General features: G+C 38.4%; 1 protein-coding gene across 2 annotated transcripts in view; it reads right to left on the bottom strand.

Annotated features, from left to right (window-relative positions):
• The window catches only part of Ncald (neurocalcin delta), a 314,139-nt gene that overhangs the window by 81,455 nt on the left and 209,821 nt on the right, over positions 1 to 22,863 (bottom strand). The window contains exon 1 of one of the 2 annotated variants that reach the window (XM_047523316.1): positions 16,764 to 16,869. The exons of the other annotated variant lie outside the window; for it this stretch is intronic. The gene's annotated coding sequence lies outside the window, so the exon portion shown is untranslated. Of the gene's footprint in view, positions 1 to 16,763; positions 16,870 to 22,863 lie in introns of those variants that run through there. 2 annotated transcript variants of the gene reach the window in all.

The raw sequence follows: 22,863 nt of genomic DNA, 5'->3' as shown, positions 1-22,863 counted from the left end.
TTATAAATGGAAAGCTGGCACTCTCCAGCAAAGCCACTACTGTCTTTTGACCAACTGTCCCCTGGAAACAGGTGTGCCCCGACTTAAAGAGAATTGGGACCTATAATGAAAGAAAAAAAAAAAAACTGAATAAAGTAATTCCACCACACAAAGTGGAAGCAGGAACTTCCCTTGTTCGTAGCTCATTAACTTATTACCCTTGAGGAGAAAAAAATCAATCCAAAATGAAGATGTAACTCCGAAATGATCAGGTTAACCAGTGGGGAAATGTGATTTAATTTCTGAAACTCCTAAAGTAACTCATGTATTATGTGAATGGTGGTTTATGCCTATGAAACTAGAAATAGCTACAAGAGAAAGAGACATATAAGATATGACTTTAAGCTCTTGCCAGATGGTACATCTTGTTGAATTGGGGGTACATTTGTGACTTCATAGCGTCCTCTAAAGGCAAGACTTGCCTTCGAGGCCTGAAGCAGGGCCTTTATTCTGCATTACTGTATAAATGCAAGCACACAGAACCTGTCTCCTTGTTATGTGCTGAGCAGTCACAGGCTTGGTTGGAACTCCCGGTGCTTAGCCATCTGCCCACAGTGAGAGATCACCTCCCACTGGTGGCAGGTGGCTCTTGAGGGTCAGTTGGTGTGAATTAAGAATCACTTAGGAAGTCTTATAAAGTGGCAGATGCCCTGCTGCACCTCCATAGATTCCGACTTTTGAATTGGGCTCAGGAATTTGCATCCTTCTAAAATGCTGCCGTGATTGTGACTCAGGTGGCTGGAGGGGCCTGTGATTAGACACCCTAACTCTCAGGCTCCCAGGAAGATTCCAGGCTGGGGCACTTGGGATCAGCTCGGGCTGAGGCTCCTCTCCACTGACCCAGCAGCTCAGATCCAGCTGGGACTTTGAGCAATGTGAGGACCTTAGCTTCTCTGCCCACGTCACCTTCAGTCAGTCACGATTCTCTCCCTCCAGCCCTGAGGACTGCAAGGGCTGCTGAGAATGTGTCCCTGAAGCCAGGTATTCATCATACCCTAGGCATCCCCAGACCTCATTTTCCTATCAGGACAGACTGGCATATCCTGAGGCCTGCCAAGGCAGCTTCTGACTCAGGAATGGGAATATCCTGTGTTACATGGTCACACATCTGACACCACATTGCTGATGGGCCCGCTAGCTTCATTCTTAAAAAACAAACCCAGCTTGAAGCTGAGAAGTTGGGACAGATGAACTGCCCTGTGAATTAGGGTCTGTGCCTCAGGAACAAGGAACAAGGAACAAGGCAGCCCCCAGATAATCCTGTGTTCTGGATAAATAAAAGGACCCTACTGAGATGCTTTTAGTAATATAACATTCTAAAGGAATGAATTTGAATGAATTATCCTCAAAGATGAGAGATAGATGCTGTGTGCTAACCTGATGAGACTGAAATGGCTGAAGGGGAGATGGTGAATGAAGGGTTACCGGGATCACTTGATTCAAAGCGGATCCCTGTGCTTACCTGGGATAATGTCCAGCAAATGTGCCCCTCTACTCCATCTTCAGGAAAGGCAAACCCAAGCTCCCCACTATGTTCTGTTTATCCTTCCACTCACTCAACAAGTATTTATTGAGCTACTATTTTGTGGATAGAATAGCATATGTCAAAATTGAAAGGTTCATTTTAATTAACCAGGAATTAAGAGTCTACTTGCTTCTGACAACATGTCTTTTCATTTTTTTTAAGTTATTGGAAATAGTAGGCAAGAAACTAAGACCTTTGAGAAGGACTTTCAGGTGGTGATTAGAGTTGGAGCATTTGAGCAAAGAAGTTCTGTGAAGCAATCTCATGAGCAGCAGAAGGATTCCTGAGGGCTTAGCTTTACCAATTTTCAGGAGGCATTAGTAGCCCAGGAATGACTTGAAGGCTCCACTCTGGCTATCAGTGGTTTTATAATGTTCGTGTGAAGGGAAGGCTCAATAAAACTAATGCTACTTTGTACAAATGTAAGCAGATCCTTTAATGTAAATTTGCAAAGAAGATTGGCATAGGTTTAAAATCATGATTATATAAAACCAAATAGAAGCCTTTACTGACACCTATAGAAATTGAGGCCCCAGCCTGTCTGCTAAAATAGAACAGCTCTACTTAGACCCCAACTTGCTGAACTGGCAACGATCCAAGAACCCTGTAATGAGACCATCCATAAGGTAATGAGACCATAAAACACACAAGGCCACTACAGTGATTAGTTTATTTGGACAAACTGACCATTGACAGTCTACTGGAAACTACTTCCATGAGTCTCCCCAAAATATGTTCCCATTTGCCTTTGAGCCTTCACGTGCAGCCCCTTCCTCAGAGCTTCTCCTAACAAGGAAGTCCATGGACTTGTTTTCAGTAAGGAAACACAACACATCTGTGTTCACGGTGAACATCAAGCTTGTTCATCTCTTTGTCCTTTCATTCGGCTACTCAGCCTGTACGATGCACTTCACACCCGCCTCTGTGGAGTGCACTGAGGTGCCAACATAAGATAAGGACCTTGTTTACCTGGAGGGAGCTTAGAGGCTGTTAGAGGAGACAGACAGGAAACTGTAGAACTGTGTGGTCAGTGTCATAACTGGGGTTTGTGATACTTTATTGTACAGTATTGAGGGAGTTAGGAATGGCCTGCCCCAAGTTCTAAAGGATAAGGGAGTACCTGCAGGTCTGTGGGTCTGATGAGGGACTGGCTCCTGGGACCTATCTGCTTTCCTTTTTTGCTTTTTATATAAATTAACCATATGGATAATAGGGCAAACCAGAGTTGGGAGTGCTATCTGTAGCCATGAAAGAAATAGCTGCAGAGAGAGTAAGACGTGTCTTGGTCTCATGACCAGCACGCACCAGCACACTGAGACAGCCATTCTGCAGGTTAATATAATATCACTTCAAGATGGGACTAAGCACGAGAGCTTACCTATCCTCAGTGGCAGCAGATAAATATGTGAGAAAAAGAATAAATCTCTATCAGGTAGAAAGTGGGAAAGGTTACTCCTGGTAGACAGAAATTTTGAGAAATTTCCAGAAAATAGCAAATTGATATGGTTAGATTGAGCCAATAACCAGAGTATAAAACATATTTCAGAGAGAGCTAAAGAAAGGTGAGAGCTATTCTTCTCAATAGAACCCTGAAGAATTTAGGTCTAGAGTTACAGGGAAAAGGAACAGTCAAGGTAATTCATAAAAAGACTTTCCAGAATGCTGTTTTCCTTCTCTTTTTACTCCACTCTAAGATTTGCATGAAAGGGTGGATAGCATAGTAGTCCACTCACAAAAACAAGGCCTTCCTGATTTGGGCAGTTCGGACAGTTAGAAGTTTACTTGGCTGCTTCTCTTACCTCTCATGAACTACCCTGCCATTCGTGATGATTGGAAAACCTAACCTTATCACTGACAAGGAAATACCACCAATTACCTCTGCTCGTCGACCCAGTCCTTCATTTATAAATGTGACTGGGTGAATCAAAATCCCTGATGACTGAAAGAAAGCCAAGAGTATCAGAGAGAAGGATCCAGAAGGACAACAGAAAAATGGGTGCCAAAGGAAATAGAAGAGAAACAGGACAAAGAGATGGACTCTTTTTAAAAAGTACTATGTTAAGGGAAATTGGAGAGAAAACTGTATCCATAAGCATAAAGAGTAAAGGATAACTTTAAAAAAATAGTAAACCAGGTGCAGGTAGCATGTACCTGTAATTCCAGCAACTAGGAAGTTGAGGCAGGAGGATTGCAAGTTTGAGACCAGTCTTGGTAGCTAGTGAGACTCTGCCCCATCCCCATCCCAAAATGGCAGGGGACTGGGATGTAGTTCAGTGTGTGAGGTCCTGGTATCAATCCCAGTACCACAACACCAAAACACAAACAAACAAAAAGACGTGTTGTAGAAAGGCTGAGTAATTGAAATGAAATAATAAAAAAATTACTTTGAGATCCAGAACACAAAATTGAGGATATCCTTGAATGTACATAATAGGGAAGAAAGAAAATATGAGAGTAAAGGTAAGAATACAGAAGACAGATTCAAGAGACCTAACATCTCCTAGAACTAAGAGACTAATATCCTATTCATAGTGTTATTGGAGGAGAAAATGAAGAGCATAGAGAAGATGAATATTTCAATAATATAACAGAAGAATGTTTTCCTAAGATGAATAAACCTTGATTGAGTCTGCTGATTCAAAAATCCCTAAGAGAAATAGAAAGAAAGAAAGAAAGAAAGAAAGAAAGAAAGAAAGAAAGAAAGAAAGAAGAAAGAAAGAGAAAGAAAGAAAGAAAGAAAGAAAGAAAGAAAGAAAGAAAGAAAGAAAGAAAGAAAGAAAGAAAGAAAGAAAGATGAGGAGGGAGGAAGGAAGGAAGAAAGATAGATAGATCTGAAGACTTCCTGGTGAAATTTACAATCTCCAGGTACAATTAGAAAATCCTAGCTCCCAAAGGAGGGGAAGGAATCAAAACAAAAAAAGGCAACAGGCTTTACGTCTGCTTTTCAGGTTGCTGGAAGATAGTGGAACAAAGTCCATAAAATTGTGAAAGGAAATTATTTCGCATCTGTTTTTCAATTATGAGGGCAAATTAAAAATCTGTAAGAACATAGCCCTTCTGCCATTTTGAAAAAAAATCATAAATATATTCTAGCAAAATTGAAAATGAATCCAAGAAAGGGACAGATGATGGAAATAATTCATTTATGATGGGAAGACATCCCAGAGGAGCAGCCTATATTTAGTCCGGGTCAGAATAATAAGAGGACTTGGTGAAGAACATCCTTAACAAGAAACAAGATTTGACCAAGACATTCAAATTCTCAGTTTCCTTTCAGAGTTCTTTGTTTTTTTTTTTTTCCATTAAAGTAAAACTAAATGTAAAATTTTCTACTTTAAAATATTAGTAGTGATTATCTTCAGACATTAGAATATTAGTAGCAATACTTTTTCTTTATATTCTGTGTTTTCTCAATGTCCTATCATAAATACATATTAATTCTGTACTTGCTACTTAAACTGACCTTCCCAAAGGTCAGTTTATCATGACCAAACTAAATAATTAATCATCAAAAAGTTACTAATGAAATTTACAACAGTTAAACTATGGAACCAACCTAAATGCCCTTCAACATATGAATAGAAAAAGAAAATGTGGTATATGTACACAATGGAATATTACTCAGCCTTAAAGAAGAATGAAATTATGGCATTTGAAGGTAAACGGATGGAACTAAAGAATATCATGCTAAGTGAAATAAGCCAATCCCAAAAATCCAAAGGCCAAATGTTTCCTCTGATAAGCAGATGCTGATCCATAGTGTGTGTTGGGGGAGTGATAGGGAAGAATGAAGGAACTTTAGATTGTGCAGAGGGGAGTGAGGGGAGGGGTGGGGCGGTGAGGATGGGAAGGACCACAGCATGAGACAGACATTATTACTCTATATACATGCATGATTACACTACCAATGTGACTCAGCACCATGTACAGCCAGAGGAATGAGAACTTGTGCTCCATTTCTGTACAGCATGTCAAAATGCATTCTACTGTCACTTATAACTAATTAGAACAAATTAATAAAAAAAAAACCAATGATATATCATGTATATTTATTAAAGATTTCATTTTCTCAGGGTCAATCAGAGAAGATAATTAGGAACTATTTCTAAAGTAAATGTACCTGAAGGATAATGATGGTCTAAATGTGAAGCAAACTAACATACAGTAGGTATTTAAGCAATTGATAAAATATACAAAACATGAGTGTCTGAAACAGACAAAGCTAAGGCTCTGGTGAAGGAAGAGGGTCCAAGGACACAATGAGCATTTCTGTCTTCTGAGTCCTAGCTCAGGGGAAATAACTGCCTTTCTGTCGTATGGTTTATTGTTTCTTCTTCTTTCTTTCTTTCTTTTTTTTTTTTTTTTTTTTTTTGGTACTGCGGATGGCGCGCAGGGGTGTTCTATCACTGCGCTACATCCCCAGTCCTTTTATTTTGAAACAGTTCTAAGCTGACTTGCTGAGGCTGGCCTAGAACTTGTGGTCCTCCTGCCTCAACCTCCGAAATTGCTGGGATTATAGGCATGCGCCACTGTGCCTGGCTGATTATTGTTTCTTCTGCAAGTGGTGGTTTGTGTCTTTGTGGGCTATTCCCTTTGCAGTTTACCCTTTGGATCTAATTTTCTATAGAAGAACAATCCTAAAGGTGGGATTAGGTTTTAAACTCTGTTTTAGAACCTTTTGTTTTCTTCCCCAAGGGTATTTTTGATTATCCATGATCTTCTCTGGTCTTCATGAGAGAGTTTATTAAGCTTTGGCAACTAAAAATATAGACCTATACCCATTAAGAAATGATTTTAAAATAAAGTTGACTACTAATCTCTTAATATCAAGTTAATTTTAATTTTTAATTAGAAATTTAATTTAGTTAGCAACCAATAAATTAAAGAAATGGTTATCTGAGTTTCAAATCTTCAAGTTTCATTTTGGAGTTCTTTTCTTCTATTAAAGTAAGTCAAATTCAATGTAATATTAAAATAATGATTATCTTTAGGCAGTACAATAAGAGTAATATTTCTTTCCTTCATTTTTTTTTTCTTTTTGGTACTAGACTGAACCCAGGACCTACCTCACACATTTAGGCAAGTGCTCTACCACTGCACTACATCCCAATCTTTTCTTCTCTTTATTTTTCTATATTTTCTAAACGTTCTACCACAATTATATATTGTTTCCGTACTTCAATTGCTTAATATGAGTATAAATTGAAGGCCACTATAAGGCTACTGAGATTAACACTAGGATTAGGAAATCCCCCTGAAGCAATGGCTTTCTTTTGACGATTACGTGAAGACCACCTGCCTGTGGCATTGGTAGGTGATTCAGCAGTCTCCTGCCCCTTCCTCATAAGATCATCTGCCCACTGCCCCACATCTGAAATCTCTATGTTGTAGAACTCTGGGTAAATCATGTCCACCTGTATAAATCTAAGACACTCCCAATCATCTGAGGACCATCAACAGGGATCCTATCACCTGAAGAGCTTATACAAGAGAGAGAGGAACAGTAAGTTTATTTTAAACTCCCTTAAAATGTTCCTGTTCAAAAACTGTAAAAAGGAAGTCACCAGGAGCTGGCTGAGGGGAAGAATGACCAGTTAGTTTAATGGGTGTGGAGCTTCAGCTTGGAAAGATGGAAAGTTCTGGAGAGGGCTGGTGGAAATGGTTGTGTGAGAATGTGAACTCACTTAATGCGACTGAATCATACCCTCAAAATGGCCAAAATGGTAAATTCTATATGTATATTTTACCACAATAAAGAAAAGTTTCCTGTTCATCTTAGATCCAGGCATGGATTGTAGCATAACCAAGTTTTGTGCCTTTTGTGACTTTAATAAAGTAATCATCCTAACAAGATTCTGATGCAGCAGTTAGCAGTCTCCTTGGTCAGTTCTTGGCATTAATTTGTAGGCTGTTTCAAGGATCAGAGGAGAAAGAGAGAACTTTTTCCAATAGCAGTGGACTGGACTTTTCAAGTTGGAAGTTAACCAACATTTTTGGAAATGAGCACCACACACTTTAATGATGGTTTTTCCTACAAAGTGGAATCTGAACCAGAGATTACATCTTTCTTAAATGGCTTCCACTTTTGAAAACATCTTCTGATTACTTCGGAAAAAAATAATTTCATGGAAAAAATAAGAAATAATTTCCCCTTAAATTTTTGTTCAAGTTCTCTAAGAAGAAAATCCCCAAGAGAGGGCATGCTTGGCTTTGCCCACCCAGACAGTTGGACTTGCAAGGGTTCAGGGCTCACCAACATTCCAGGACATTCCTTCTAGAACATCTAGGAGGGAACAAGGCCTCAGGACACAGAAATCAATTTCCATTTCCAAACATCCACAACTGCCAGCAGCACTGGTCTTCAAAGTGGAAAGTACACTTCTCACTCACTCGCAGAGCTGAGGTAACTGACTGTCCTCCACTGTTTTAAAATATTTAAGCAATTGGAGAGTTGAACAATGCATTGCTGATTCAATTTCCTTCAGGCATAGGACCTCAGGGACAGTCCTCATCTACAAGCTGCTGTGAAGAAGTTACCATCAACATCAATGTCTAACCTTGCACTTCACCAGAATGATTATCAAATATTTTTGTCAGCTACAGAGGGATTTGTCCCCTGCTATGCTTTACACTGTACATATGTTATATCTACTGACCTTTTTGCACATATCACTTATAATACTTATCTTAAGAATGGAATGTTCTGGTTAAGAACATTCTGAGATTCACCAAACTATCAGAATATATTGTTAGCCAGGGTTCAAAGACTTCAGATACAATCACATGATATAAAGACTTAGAACTAAAACTTCACTGAACATAATTTAGTCTTCCATTGGTGTCTTGATTCAAAGATTTTTCAGAATGGTTCAATGTCCCAAGAGTTTCATTGTAAGTATTAATTATAATTACATAATCATTATAGTAGAGTTTGATAGAAAATGTTATGAAAGCATGAATTATTCAGTTGGTTTGGGTTTTATATGAATATGACTTTACTGAGTAATAGATTATATATTTAAAACTCTGACAACACACAGCTCCACCTACAAATATCACCTGGCTAAAGTTTAAAAAGCCACTTGTGGTACTGAGGACAAACAAAAATTCACAGTTTTTAAATGTAAAGAATTAGAATTTGTATATGATCAAAATGGAGAAAACTAAAACACCTGGCACATATTCAGCCTTTTAGCATAACCTGTCTAAAGCAAAAGGAAAAGGGTTTTTAAAATTTAATAACACTATATAACACATACATCACTTACCTGCTTCTGATCTTTCTCTAGTTTCCTGTTGTCTATCAGATCAAATCCAATTTACACTAATAAGTTCTAGATTGTTCATGGACCTGCCCTATAGATTATACCTTTTCCCCCCCTTTACCCAATCATTCTCTGTTACCTGACATATTATTGATGGATTATACTTTCCCTGCTGTTGACCATGCCAGATATTCTCCCTTCTTTGAAGCCCAAAGCTCTTTTCCTCTTTGAAGGCATCTCAATGTCACATATGCTTAATCTATGAGGGATCCAGCATGGCGACCATGACATCATGAAAGGTTTTAACCAGGATAGAAAGTACAACTCTGGCCCTCAGCTGCACAGCTGCCCAGCCTCCCTAACTGAACTATATATAACCTTTTCTAAGACTGGCTAGTCCTACTATCCTGCAGTATCCCACTTTGCTGGAACATCTTAGATGTAGCGGGACATAATGTTTCCGATTATTTAAAAGTCTAGGTGATTGGACCACATCTGCTCAATGTCTATGGTAAGCAAATGAGGGACCACAGGAGAAAGTTTACCAATCCCTGGACACAGGTGAGGAATTTTCATAGGTACCTAAATGCAGAATTCACCATGTGGATTTAACAAGCATTGAATGACTAAATGAATAGACACGTTCTTAGGGGAAAGTGGGAAGGTCATCAGAAAGGGGTAAAGTTCAAGCAAGAAGAGAGTCGGGGTATAGATTTCCCTGCAGTGAAGAAACCAAGATGCCCCTTGAGTAAGGACAAAAAGGCTGCATTTTTGAGGATTCTGAATGCTATGTTTCACCAACATATTGAGCCAAAAGCCAGAGGGACAGCTGCCATGGAAGCAGCTTTGTTAAAAGGAAAAAGACTTTGCAGAGCGAGCTAAATCTTACCTGGCCAAGGGAAATTCCCTGGATTTACTATAAACCATTAGAGCAGAAAATATGCCTGGAAGCACTGGAAATGGGCCAAAAGAGAGTGTCAAGGAGACAGCAGGGTCTAACGACAGAATGCTAGGCAGCAGGTTCGACAGAGCAGGCGTGAGCGAGGAGACGAAGGTGGAGAAGCTGGGAAGCAGCGACAGGAAGGACGGCGCCAAGACTGCCATCTACACGGCACCGTCCTGCGGAGGGGTCCACGGGCAGGAGGTCGTGAGTGAGATTTTACTAGAGCATACAGTCTAGTCTCAGTGAAGCCAAATCTTCTAGAACCAGCAACAGCAGTGACATGCTCCAAATTTACAAATAGGAGGTGTTCCCAAATCTCATTTGTAACTTGGTTGGTAGTTGAAATTCATTTTTTTTTTAGAAATTATTTTAGATTAGGTTAGATATTATGGTCAAAGTACAAAAACCTTTTTAATCTATATGTTCCTGAAGTTTAACCCTCTATACATGTATTACACTTGGTTCTAGCTGCTGCCGATGTTCCAGTTACTCTGACTGCCTAAGAAACTACCCCGAAACTTATGGGTTTAAAACAACAATTTTTATTTTGTTCATGAATCTGTACTTTGGGGCAAGGTTCTGCAGGGATAGCTCACCTTAGTCCAGCCAGCATCAGAGGGGGAAGGCAGACCCCATGGCTGGGGCTGGGAGAGCTTCGCTCATTCTCCTGTCCAGCAATGATGCTGGGTGTTGGCCATGGTCATAGTTGGAGCTCTTTGCTGAAATACCTACTCATGCCACTCCATATTGTCTGGGCTTCTTTCCAACATGGGATCCCAGGACAAATGTCAAGCATGAGATAAACAAAGAGTAACCCAAAAGAAAAAGAAATTGTATCTTTTTGTCATCAAACCTTGGAAGACATCTACAGAGTTTCCACTGTAATCTATCAGTTGGACCAATCATAAGCCATTTGGGTTCCAAGGGTGGGGCGACAGACTGCAGGTCTTGATGGAGACTGATAAGGGTCTACAAGAGCAGGTAGGATTGCATGACCTTTTTTGAAGATTACAGTCTTCCATGGCATATAACAATATTTCTAGGGAAAGTGCAATGTATTCCAGTTTGAAAAGCAATACACCATAGTGAAGAAAGAGCCAGGACTCTGCAGCCAAACTTCTAGAGATCCATTATGTGCTCCTATGACACGGAGTGATTTGCTTAAGCTCTCTCTGTTTCTTTTTCCTCATTTATAAAATTGGGATGGTGTCAAAAAACAGTTATTTTGAAAAAAGTTTAGAAGACTTTGTTGCTTTCTATGAATCAACTATTATAACAAGAGGGACACACCTTCTCCAGCTCTGTGGTGATTCTTCACAGACCCTGGGGGGATGGTGGTGGCAGGATATCAGAGATAGAAAATGACTGATAACAGGTCACATTATTAAATGCTCAACACTTGTTAATTACTATGCCAAGTAAGTTGACTCAAGAATCCATGAGGTAGATACTAATATTATCCAGATAAGAAAACTGTGACTTAAGTAACTTTCCCAAAGAGTCATTAGTAAGTGGTAGAGTCAGGATCTGTGTTTAGACCAGTTTAACTAGATAGAAGGAACCTGAGTCCCTGGATGACTGGGTGGATCAGAACCCTTATCCTCAATCTGATTTGTGAATGAGTGAAAAATGAGTGCTGGTATTATGCCTTTGGGACTTGGGGATATTTATAAAGCAATGAGCCTTTTCTGATAAGAAAAGGAAAGATGAGAAAGAATTGGGCACCAATTTAAAGATTTCCTTACAAAAAAATAAAATGGCTCCCACGATTTGCATAAAACAGGATCTTGGCATAAAAGAAAATCATTCTCTAAGTCAGTCCCTACCACTCTCATTTATCCCTTGAATGAGATGACAGCCAGCCTCTGGCTTGCTGGGAGTAGGGCTGGGAGTACTGACCTGGAATCCCTGACACTGGTAGAAAGAGATTGCTCACAAATGAGGCCAGCTGTTCACTGGCTGAAAGGCCTCCTGTAAGTTTCAACGCTGGTGTAGAATCTATGGGTGTGTTTCTCTTCTGTTTTGATGTTTTTCCTTTTAGTAAGGAACCTCTTTTTGACTACTGTGGCCCAAGTTGCTGTAATGGAGAGAAGCGTGGTTGCTGATGCGCACAGGTCTCTGAGCGGAGTCCCCAGACAAGACTATAAGTTCCATGACAGTTTGGGCCTTGCTTGTCTTGTTCCCCACAGCATCCCTGGTGGTTGGTCTAATGCCTGACACACAGGTACTCAAAATTGATTGAATGCAGCAAAGAATGAATATTTGAATGAAAGCTCAAGCAAACAGAAGCCAAAGTCCATAAAGCAATAGGGATTCTCTATGCTAGTGATAGACATCGCCCAAGGATCACCTTAGGGAGGGACTCAAAATACCTAATATAATTCTGTCGATTCTAGACCTACCTCATACATGTTTGCTGATTGAGTGATCATGCCACATCTGATCCATGGTAAGACATGGAAAGGGTTAAGACGGTATAACTTAGGTGGGATGGCATTTTTATTATATCTTTAACAATGTTGTAAATATGGCCATCACAAATTTGATCACAGCTTTAATTGTGGGAATCTGTTGAGCAGACAGCCGAAGAACACAACACTCTTCTCAACATTTACCTCTAATAGATGGGTTCACATTCACAAAAGTAAAGAAAAACCAAAATCAACATTTTAAAAATTTATCTTTTCATAAAGGCATCATGCAGGCTTTGGTTTTCCTGAGTCACTGGCACAGAATTCAGAAACTATGGACAATCCTCACATTAAGATAAGCAACGGCTGGAATCTCTTCCAGACTAGAAAGTTCTTTCCTGAAAATCAAATGTAGAACTTCATTGTGACCTGATTGTATTCTGTTTTACATTAACATAAACTGAAATTTAAAGTGATGCTGTGTCTTTAATTAAAGGCATTTATAGATATATATTCTAAAAAAAAAACCTCTAAATTTAACCACAGAGATAAAAAGAACAGACTGTTTTTAGTTTGGAGAATGTGGCTCCAGTGAATTTAAATATTTATCATATAATTTTATATCAAAGTCTTAATGAGCACTAACTTATGGCATCACTTCGGGAAACAATTAAAAAAATGCTATATTTTAGAATGCTATTTCTAGTTGGATTTGCATCATGAGGCACTATTTAAATAAAAGCTGATTTCATAAAAAGTAATGACACATTCCTTTCTGAACCTAAAATTTCAAACATCTCCGATCAAGAAACAAAGTACAGCTTGCAGTCAGATATTTTAGACTTTTTCCAAGTTTCTCTCTCACGTTGCCACAGACCCAAAGTCTCCAAAGCAGGTGTTCTGTTCTAATCCAAAGAATAAGAAATGTTCGAGAAAATCCTCTTTCGTAATTCCTCGGAGGAGATGCAAAGAAAAATTGCTCAGCTTCCATTTCGAATGCAAGGGATTTGGATTGAGTTTAAGCAACAGCTTGTACAAAATGTCATTGCTCCTGTTCTCTTACGCTGAGATGGTGGGTGCTGATGTAATAGAAAGAATGATTTTGGACCCTCTAAAGGCAGCACAGTGACAACAGTCAACCAACCACAAAGCTACCCAATTGCTGGAGAGGAAAATCCAGCTACATTTTCTGCACATCCAAAGTGAGTTGGGGAATAAGACCATCGCTTACACAGGTCAGACTTAACAATATTAACCTCTCTTGTATGGATCTTAAATGTTCCGAAAGTCCAAGTAAGTTTCTGTACTTGGGAAATGCCTCCATTTCCCACTTCATTTTGAAATGTGTCCCATCCTGGAGACTTGAGGCAGATAAATCTTAAGTAACTGGAAGTAACATTAACAATTTGTCAATGACACACACATGTGCTTTCCATTAACTGGAAAGTCACATATGTCTGTAATGCTCACTTCAAATGTCATGAACATACAAAGTCCCTTCTTCATCTATGATCTCATTTAGCATCCAGCAGGGCTGGAGATGTGGCTCAGTGGTAGAGCACTTGCCTAGAATATGCCAAGCCCTGGGTTCAATCCCCTGCACTGAAAAAAAAAAAAAAAAAAAGCATCATATAGCATCCAGCATTCTTCATGTAAGTACTATCTGCTTATCTTCTGAGTGGATAAATATCCCCTTGTAAATAGCTATAGTCTTCTATGGTCCAGGGTTTGAACTTGCATAACTCGCATAGATACACTGAGTTTTCCTCTTAACTTCTACCTAACCCATTAACAGTTTCTCAGTGCAGGTAACATAAGACTAGTTATGGATCTCAGGGAGGAAAACAAAGGAAAGTTACAGATTAGTAGCCATGTGGACATTTAGAAGATATGGTGAAATTCACACATTCAGAGAATAAATCAGATGTGGTGAAATTGAATGTGAAAACGAGATGATGGATTTTGTCCAACATGGTTCTGTGACCTTCTGATATCACCAGTTTACATATCACTTCACTTAGGTGTAAACAGAATTCAAGAGGGTCCAGTGAACTTGGATGGAAAAAATATCACATCTTTATTTTTTACAACCTCAAACTGAAATTTAGTATTTCTTTCAATTAAAATGTAGGCCACATGCCATGGCACCTGAGGTATTGCTGCCAAAAAAAAAAAAAAAAAAAAAATCCCAGATATTGTCACATCCTATTACAATTGTCATAGATATACTGACTCAATTAAAAATAGCATTTACTCTCACCACTATGTCAAAATCATGGTAGTTAGTATATCTGCTGCTAGTTTGTATTATTTAATAATGTATATGAACAAAGCATATATCACAAGTTTTAAAATTTTGGTTAAGGGATTTTAATAAATGTGGTTTTCTTTGTAACCCTGCATGCTCTACTTTATGCATCTAAAAACATCATTCTAAAAAGTCTGTAAGTTTCACCAGAGGACCATGGCACCAGAAAGGTTAAGAATCCCTGAAACCATACACAAAGCACTCAATAATGCAACAGCCAGCTTTCTAGAGTAAATCATTCCTTGCCAGCATCTTTAGAAGCTGAAACAAACTTGACCTTGAAATCAACAGTCTCATTGCTGTAAATAGACCATTCTGAGGAGTCATTTTTATATATGTGTTTTTTTTTTTTTTTTTTTTTTTGCCATAGGAAAAGACTTATAGATTTCAGAGCATCTCTGCTTTCAGAACATAGGTTGTTTTCTTTAAAATTCATCATTGACATTCTGCTACTAACACTAAATTGTTCTCTTATATCTTATACTGTTGAAATCCAGCCTATTTTATCAGAGTGTTAAATACAATCATCTTATGACTTAAATTTTAAAAAGAGAACCAAGAAAAACTATCATGATAATACCATAGTTTGAATGAAATAAGGATCAAAGTGTGCTCCATCAAAGACAGTGCTTCTAAATGGCAATGCTAATTGGTCCTACCATTTGATCAACTGAAATGTAACTTATCAATTAACATATTGCTAGAGGTATTAAGAATACAGACTCTGGGTTATTATAATTAAATAATGAGATGATGTCTCAGTAGATGTGCCTTGAATGTAAGCACATTAGACTTTTGGAAAATCCTCCATGGAGACTCTGATGGAAGATAGATGTATCAAATGCCAGCAAGTTAAATGAATTTCCACTCACTGAAAGCTATTGAGAAATCATTGATATAACCACAATTATTCACTTATCACTGCAGCTAAGTACTGTTCAAAATTCTTACCTACAAGAGTAAAAGAAATAACTATTAGAATTCTGAAACTAATGAAGAACATAAAAAATAAAAATACTGTATTGAATTGAGATATAATTCACAGGTAATGATAATTCTCATGTAATCTTCATATAGTCATACCAGTTTTTTTCTATCCCTTAAAATACTAGCTGTTACTATGTGTGGTTCTCTAAAATTTGCCTTTTTTCTATCATATTTGTTATAAATCTAGGCTTCCTTTAATTTCAGTACAGTACGTTTTATTCAAATTACAATCTACAAAATATTCCAAGTTGTATGCAATAAAAGAAAACCTAAAAATACCAAACTTGGAAATGAAATGAACTAACAACAATGCAAATAAAACAATTTGTAGTATAGTATATCATGGAGACAGAGAGATTAAAATCCTTTTTAAACACAGTTACAAAATTATTCGTTCAAGATCTTAAACAGATTTTTAAAGACTATTTATATCTACGTTTAAGTCGACCTTGTGTCAATGGTACATTTAGTTTTAGGGCTATCATTTGCCTCTCTAGAAATTCATTTCAATTAAAAATAATAATAAAAACAGTTTTCATAACTCCTTAGTTAAAAAAAAAAAAAAGAACTGTCCAATGCCATTCTCTTCACAGTTGAATTTCCAGGGAAAGACTCGGAAAATGTGCACTTTGCTTTAACAACCAAAAAGCAACTGCATGCACACACGTAAAGGTTCCACCCCAACTTCCTTGGCATATTCCACATTATTTTTCTCTAAACAGGAAGCTGTTGACAGTTTTCCCTGGCATTTTCAGAATGCCAAAGGCCTTACTTACAAGAAAAATCCCAACTTTCAAAGAATAATATTCTTTTCCACTATTCCCATTGTTGCTAGTTATGAATGCTGCAAGTGAGGTAGAAACCAAATTCCACACTGTTCTGTACTGATTGAGAACCCGATCACAATTGCAAAAAGCAAAAAGTTAGTTGCACATTGCACAGCAATGCTGGAGTTTTTAAACCCAAAACGATACTGAAGGGAGGATTCCTGGAATTCAAGAAGTGTATTTGGCTCAAGCTGCAAAAGCCATATCTCTAAATAACGTTGTTAGCAAGTGTTGAGCAAGAAAGGCGATTATATTTTAACCTATTTCGCAGAACATTAATCCAAATTTAACCAAATTCCAGAGGCTGCATGAAATTCTTGACTGGAAGCTGCTTCACATTCTTTGCCCGGCACAACAATAATTGCTCATGAACACAAACTTGTAAGAGGTAAAAGAGAAGGGAAAATCACGGTGAGCTATAAAACATCTAACTATTGTATATAAAGCAAATTCATTACCTCACACAGAGAAGTGCAGGATTTAACAGTCCATGCTCCACAGCCCCCAGGAAGCAACAGCCACAGCAGTCGCAGAGGCGGCAGCAACGTCCAGCATCCACCAGATTCTCACAAGCCTTTGCCTGTGCGGACTCAGACACAGACTCTGCCTCTAGCTGACGTCAAAGTCCCTGTCACATGGCCAGATGAAAGCCAAGAGAGCATTGGTTGTCGTAGCAACCACAGAATGGCTCTGAAATTATTTCAATAGGTCATCTGTCACTGTGGTGTGTGTGTGTGTGTGTGTGTGTGTGTGTGTGTGTGTATACACCCAGCACATAATCATCACGGACAGCTCCTGACAACCTCAGCTCCCAAAGTTGTGACTCAGAAGTGCCTGCAACTTTCCTCTTTAAGGCTTCCCCGTCTTTTCTTTACAGTTTGCTTACAGGAAAATGCATACTACTCTGAAGTTCATTGATCTCACTATCATCAGCATGAAGAGTCAGTCTCTCTCTCTCTCTCTCTCTCCCCCTCCCTCCCTCTCTCCTCTCTTTCTTTCAGTTTCTGAAAAATTCTGGAGGTAGTTTTCTTACCAAATTACAGTTGCTTGTAAGCAAATGAGAAAACCAGAAGCACAAAGGGACTTGGAAGAAAAGATAAAATGATGTCAGAGTTCACATCAATGTGCTAGGGATGGAAAGAAAATAGTCAAGTGATCCTGACACCAAGCTGGGTGTGGAAAGCAGGTAAGAGAAATTCAGGGCATGGGCATTGTGTATCATCTATGCAAAAACGATGACCAGAAGAGTTTCAGGACAGCCCTACTTTAAAGTAGCTTTGTGATTAAGCCAAAAACTTTGCTTTGGGGCCATCCTGCTGCTACCAAGTCCTAAATCCTCCAACCTACACCTCTTCGCTGGGGCTCAATACGAAATAAATGGTCTAGTGTCCCACAAACTTCACATTCAGTTATAAAAACCCAGAACAGCAGAACAAAAGGACAGTCTCACCTGTTTGCTAACTTCTGCTTCATTTCCTTCAGGATTGCCTAGTTTACTTTTAACTCTGCACACATGCTTATGACCTAGTTAATACTCCTTCTTAATTAACGGGAAGTCAATTAAACAAAACTAAATTAAACCCATAGGAAAACACTCTGAAAAAGACATTTAGAAAATGTACACCTAATCAAAGGACAAAGGAGTTAAGAGGCAGGGAGCAGAGATTCCTTTAAAAACCCCAAGGACCCTTAAGTGCTTAGGGTTATCAGAACTTCTATTCTAGTTTCTTGCATACATATTTTTTTAAAGAGGAGCTCTGGGGTGCGAGAAAACATAAATTGAATTTAAACTGGGTGAGCAGATATGTCTGTGTCATTCTAAAAACCTGAAATTTCTTCTGTAAAGTCAGAAATCTCTTCTTGAATGATATCAGACTGCTTGACCATACAGTCTTCCTATTCCTCTGCCTCTTCATCTTTCTTTACTTCCATCTTAGCCCCAATTAAGAGAAAAGAAAGATTTTTATTTGAAAAGTCATTTTCCTGGTGCTACTAGCTATAGCACTGCAAAAGCAAAAGCGAACTACAAAGAATTCTCCCCCTTTAATTTTGGATAAATGACAGTTGGGAACTCACATGTTTGAAGGCAGGCAATTGACTCCAATGTCTATCTAAATTAGTCAAGATGTCAGAAGGAGCAGATTTCAGCAATGGCGACGATTCACGAATTTGCAATTTGCTCCATTTGTGGTTTTGGATTTCTGTACACATCATGATAACTGGGGATGGGAAGAGGATAGAGAAAGCAGAGCTTTTCAGGGCCTCCAGTGTTCTAGGCAGCCTGATTTAGCATCTCTCTGGCTTCAAATGCGTGGCTGCCTAATCAACTCTTTTTATGCAGTTTTAGTATCCAAGAGATCAAACTGCCACACCACACTGTGGATAGGTTATGTCCTCTGAATTAAGAAGCTCTCATTTCTAAAAATCCCTAAAATTCAGGATTTTAAATTGACTGATTTGAAAATTGGCAAAGATGGATACCCTTCCGTTTTGAATTTTCTTTCATTTTTACAAAGTACACTTTGTTATATACTGATTTGTTAAACTCATAAGTTGATCTAACCAGTGAACTTCAAAATAAAAAATGGGTCATGTAGCCCTCTTTTCAATAGCATGCTTCCAATCTGCCATCACTAACTATCTTTTGCAAACCACGAAGGCTTTGAGATTCTTCTTACAAATCAGGATGCCGCCAGTCACCTGCAGGACTCACGCCATAATGCACATCTCTTGGCAGATCAGAGTGCCACCGATTTGGCTAATTAATCCAAATGCTGTTGAAAGTATCGTAGGAAATGCATATGAGGGCTTCTCCAGTCGTGGTCCATCACATTGAAGCAAACACATATAATTCGATTTTCTAAATGCCAGCTCATTTCTTAAGGCGAAAATGATTCAGCAAATAATAAATACCCATTCAAAAGTATTTATATACCTTTTTTTTTTATTTACTCTAAGAATTTTAGGGCTTCTCATTATTCATGAGCCTGACCATTTCCCCAGAAATAACTGGTAAATGCCACTAAATAAGCAGTCTGACCCGGATTCAAACACCTGAACTAACAGGTGGTTTGGGCCATGAGAAGAAAATTCTAATCAGTCTTTTCTCATTGTTTCTAAGTAGACATGTTGCCATCTCCTCTGTCTTAGTGTTAGTGGGAAGGCCATGGACCCACTGGAGCTACCTGGTTGAAATCGCATCTCTTTTACGGTGGGACCTTGGGCAAGTTACAAGAGTGTTCTGTGCTGTACAGCCTACACCCTGAGGTTGTTATGAGAATTATAAAGTTAATGTGTTATAAAATTCTGACACCTCGCCACATGATAATTAGCTCAATGTATATGTCATTTTTGTTTATTTGTCTGACTCTGATATGTCTATGATGACTTTTATGAAAGATAAAATCTTTTTCATCTCTACAGCCCTTTGGTGAGCACAGAACCCAGACATAATGAGTGCTCAATGTTGAGTGACTTGCCTATGGGGAAATAAATTCTCAAAAATAGAATGCCATGATTCCTTTTCTTCCCAACTGACAGGGAAGACAAAGGCTCTCCCCAACCCTAAAAAAGGCAAAGGAAGAAAAAAATGTTGAGTTATTACAAAATCATCTAGCAATAGATAAGTCTAAATAAATTTACCAAGTAAATCCAACTTATCCTTAATAAATCATAAATATTTATGATGAGTATATGAAACTTATATGCTGTTGTATTTTATGATTATTGCTGTTGATTTTGGATAATCATTTACATTGACCAACACTGAGTATTTACTATATGTAGAACTTTGTCCTAAGTGCTGTGCATACACTAAATCATTCACTATAATAACCCTCTGAGACAGGTGTTGTTCTTTTCCACATTTCACAACTGAAGAAATTTAAAACATGGAGAGATTAAGTAACTTGCCTACCTAGTACATGGCAGGGCCAGGATTTATGCCACAAATTTTTGGAAATAAATTATATTTGATATATTTTTAAAAGAATTGAATTATGTTTAATGTTTATTTTATATTTTAGGGGAATCTTATTTTTATTTCTTATGAGAGGGGGAAAGCCTGAAGTTTCTGCCTCTGAGAATTTTTTAAAATCTTAACCTACCTTTGATCTAAGGAGTATCAGAAAGGCAAGGAAAACTCAAATCAAAAAGATTGTAAGCAAGAAAAGTGGTAAAAGTATGATCCAAATTATTATAGTCATTAACTGACTTGTTAAACTCATTCACAAGTTTGTGAGTTTAACAAGTTTGTGAGTTTTTCAAGTATGTTAAACAATGCCCAAATTACTGTAGTCCTAATGGAAGCAAATATTTAGATTGCACAGGCTTGGGTGACTTCTGTTTCCCATTATGATGTACTAGCATGTATTCAAATTAACATTCTCACTGAGTTAACAATAATTGCTAGATATAATTTTTTTAAAAAGTGGTCAGACAACCTCAAAGAATAGCAGAGGCAACAAAGATTTTAAATGCCAAGATCTCAAATAAAAGGAAATAATATTGAGAGTCTTAGTCTGTTTGAGCTCCTATAACAAAATACTATTAACTGGGTGGTTTATAAACAACAGAAATCTATTTCTCATAGTTCTGGAGTTTGGAAATCCAAGAAAGGTGCCCTCAGCTTTGGTGTCCTGTGAGGGCCTGTTTCCTGGTTTATAGATGGCACCTTCTAGTCATGACTTCACATGGTAGAAGGGACAAAGCAACTCTTTAGAGCTTCTTTTAACAGGACACTGATTCCATTTGCAAAGCTTCCACCTTCAAGACCTAATCTTCTAAAAGTTCCTACCTCATGATACTATTACCTGGGGGTTCAACATACGAATCTTGGGCAAACACAAACATTTAGTCCATAGCATTGAGGGAACCCCAACATTCCCCAATGATTATCCTCAGATTATTGGAATTATTGGATGATGTTTTTTTCTTGTGGTATTAGGGACTGGAGTCAGGGCCTCACATATACTAGACAAGTGCTCTACCCTTAGCTCCTCCTGCTCCTCCTCCTTTTTTTTGAGACAGAATCTGCCCAGGCTGATAACCTCAAATTTGTGATCCTCCCACCTCAGCTTCCTGAGTAGCTGGGATTACAAGCATGTGCCACCATGTCTGGCTTAGTAGGTGACTGCTAAGTGGCACGGGACTTCTTAGCATGCTCAGAAACTGAAGAGACAAAAATTGGAGTATGAATCTTCAAAAGCATTCAAAGACTGAAGGGACTGTGGTCCTGGTTCAAAAAACAAGTAAAAAGAAATCACAGGGAAGAAGTTTCAGCAATCTGCACTGTTTTTCCCTTGAAGCATTTGCAAATTCCTACATGACATAAGGAAAAAAAAAAAAGTATAGCAAAGAGGCTAAAAACATAAAGGTAGAGTCCAGCAGTTCAGCAGTACTAGGGAGACAAAATTAGTATTGGGGAGTTGGAACCTGGTGAACACCTTCAGTTTCCAGGCCTCGTGACAGAAAGGTTACATGTTAGAAGTAATGGAACACAGGAAATAGAGGAGCCCTCACAAGAGCCAGGACCCATCCTAAATCATTATGATCTCTGATCTTTTTTTTTCTTTTTTTTATTGTACACAAATGGGATACATGTTGTTTCTCTGTTTGTACATGGCGTAAAGGCATACCATTTGTGTAATCATAAATTTACATAGGGTAATGTTTGATTCATTCTGTTATTTTTTTCCCTTCCCCCCACCCCTCCCACCCCTCTTTTCCCTCTATACAGTCCTTCCTTCCTCCATTCTTGCCCCCCTCCCTAAACCTAACTCTAACTCTAACACTAACTCTTCCCACCCCCCATTATGTGTCCTCATCCACTTATTAGCGATATCATTCGTCCTTTGGTTTTTTGAGATTGGCTTATCTCACTTAGCATGATATTCTCCAATTTCATCCATTTGCCTGCAAATGCCATAATTTTATCATTCTTTATGGCAGAGTAATATTCCATTGTATATATATACCACATTTTCTTTATCCATTCATCAATTGAAGGACATCTAGGTTGGTTCCACAATCTGGCTATTGTGAACTGAGCAGCTATGAACATTGATGTGGCTGTATCTCTGTAATATGCTGATTTTAAGTCCTTTGGGTATAGGCCAAGGAGTGGGATAGCTGGGTCAAATGGTGGTTCCATTCCAAGTTTTCTAAGGAGTCTCCACACTGCTTTCCAGAGTGGCTGCACTAATTTGCAGCCCCACCAGCAATGTATGAGTGTACCTTTCTCCCCACATCCTCTCCAACACCTGTTGTTGGTTGTATTCTTGATAATCGCCATTCTAATTGGGGTGAGATGGAATCTTAGGGTGGTTTTGATTTGCATTTCTCTTATTACTAGAGATGTTGAACATTTTTCCATATGTTTGTTGATTGCTTGTGCATCTTCTTCTGTGAAGTGCCTATTCATTTCCTTAGCCCATTTGTCGATTGGATTATTTGCATTCTTGGTGTAGAGTTGTTTTTTTTTTTTTTGTGTGTGTGTGTGTGTGTGTGTATCCTTTAAAATGAAAGCTCCCAAGAATACAAACTGCAAAGAAAATGAAC

Source organism: Sciurus carolinensis, chromosome 1, assembly GCF_902686445.1.
Source record: "Sciurus carolinensis chromosome 1, mSciCar1.2, whole genome shotgun sequence".
Taxonomy (NCBI): domain Eukaryota; kingdom Metazoa; phylum Chordata; class Mammalia; order Rodentia; family Sciuridae; genus Sciurus; species Sciurus carolinensis.
The sequence above is the reverse complement of the archived record's forward strand: the minus strand, read 5'-3'. Positions and strand labels throughout refer to the sequence as shown.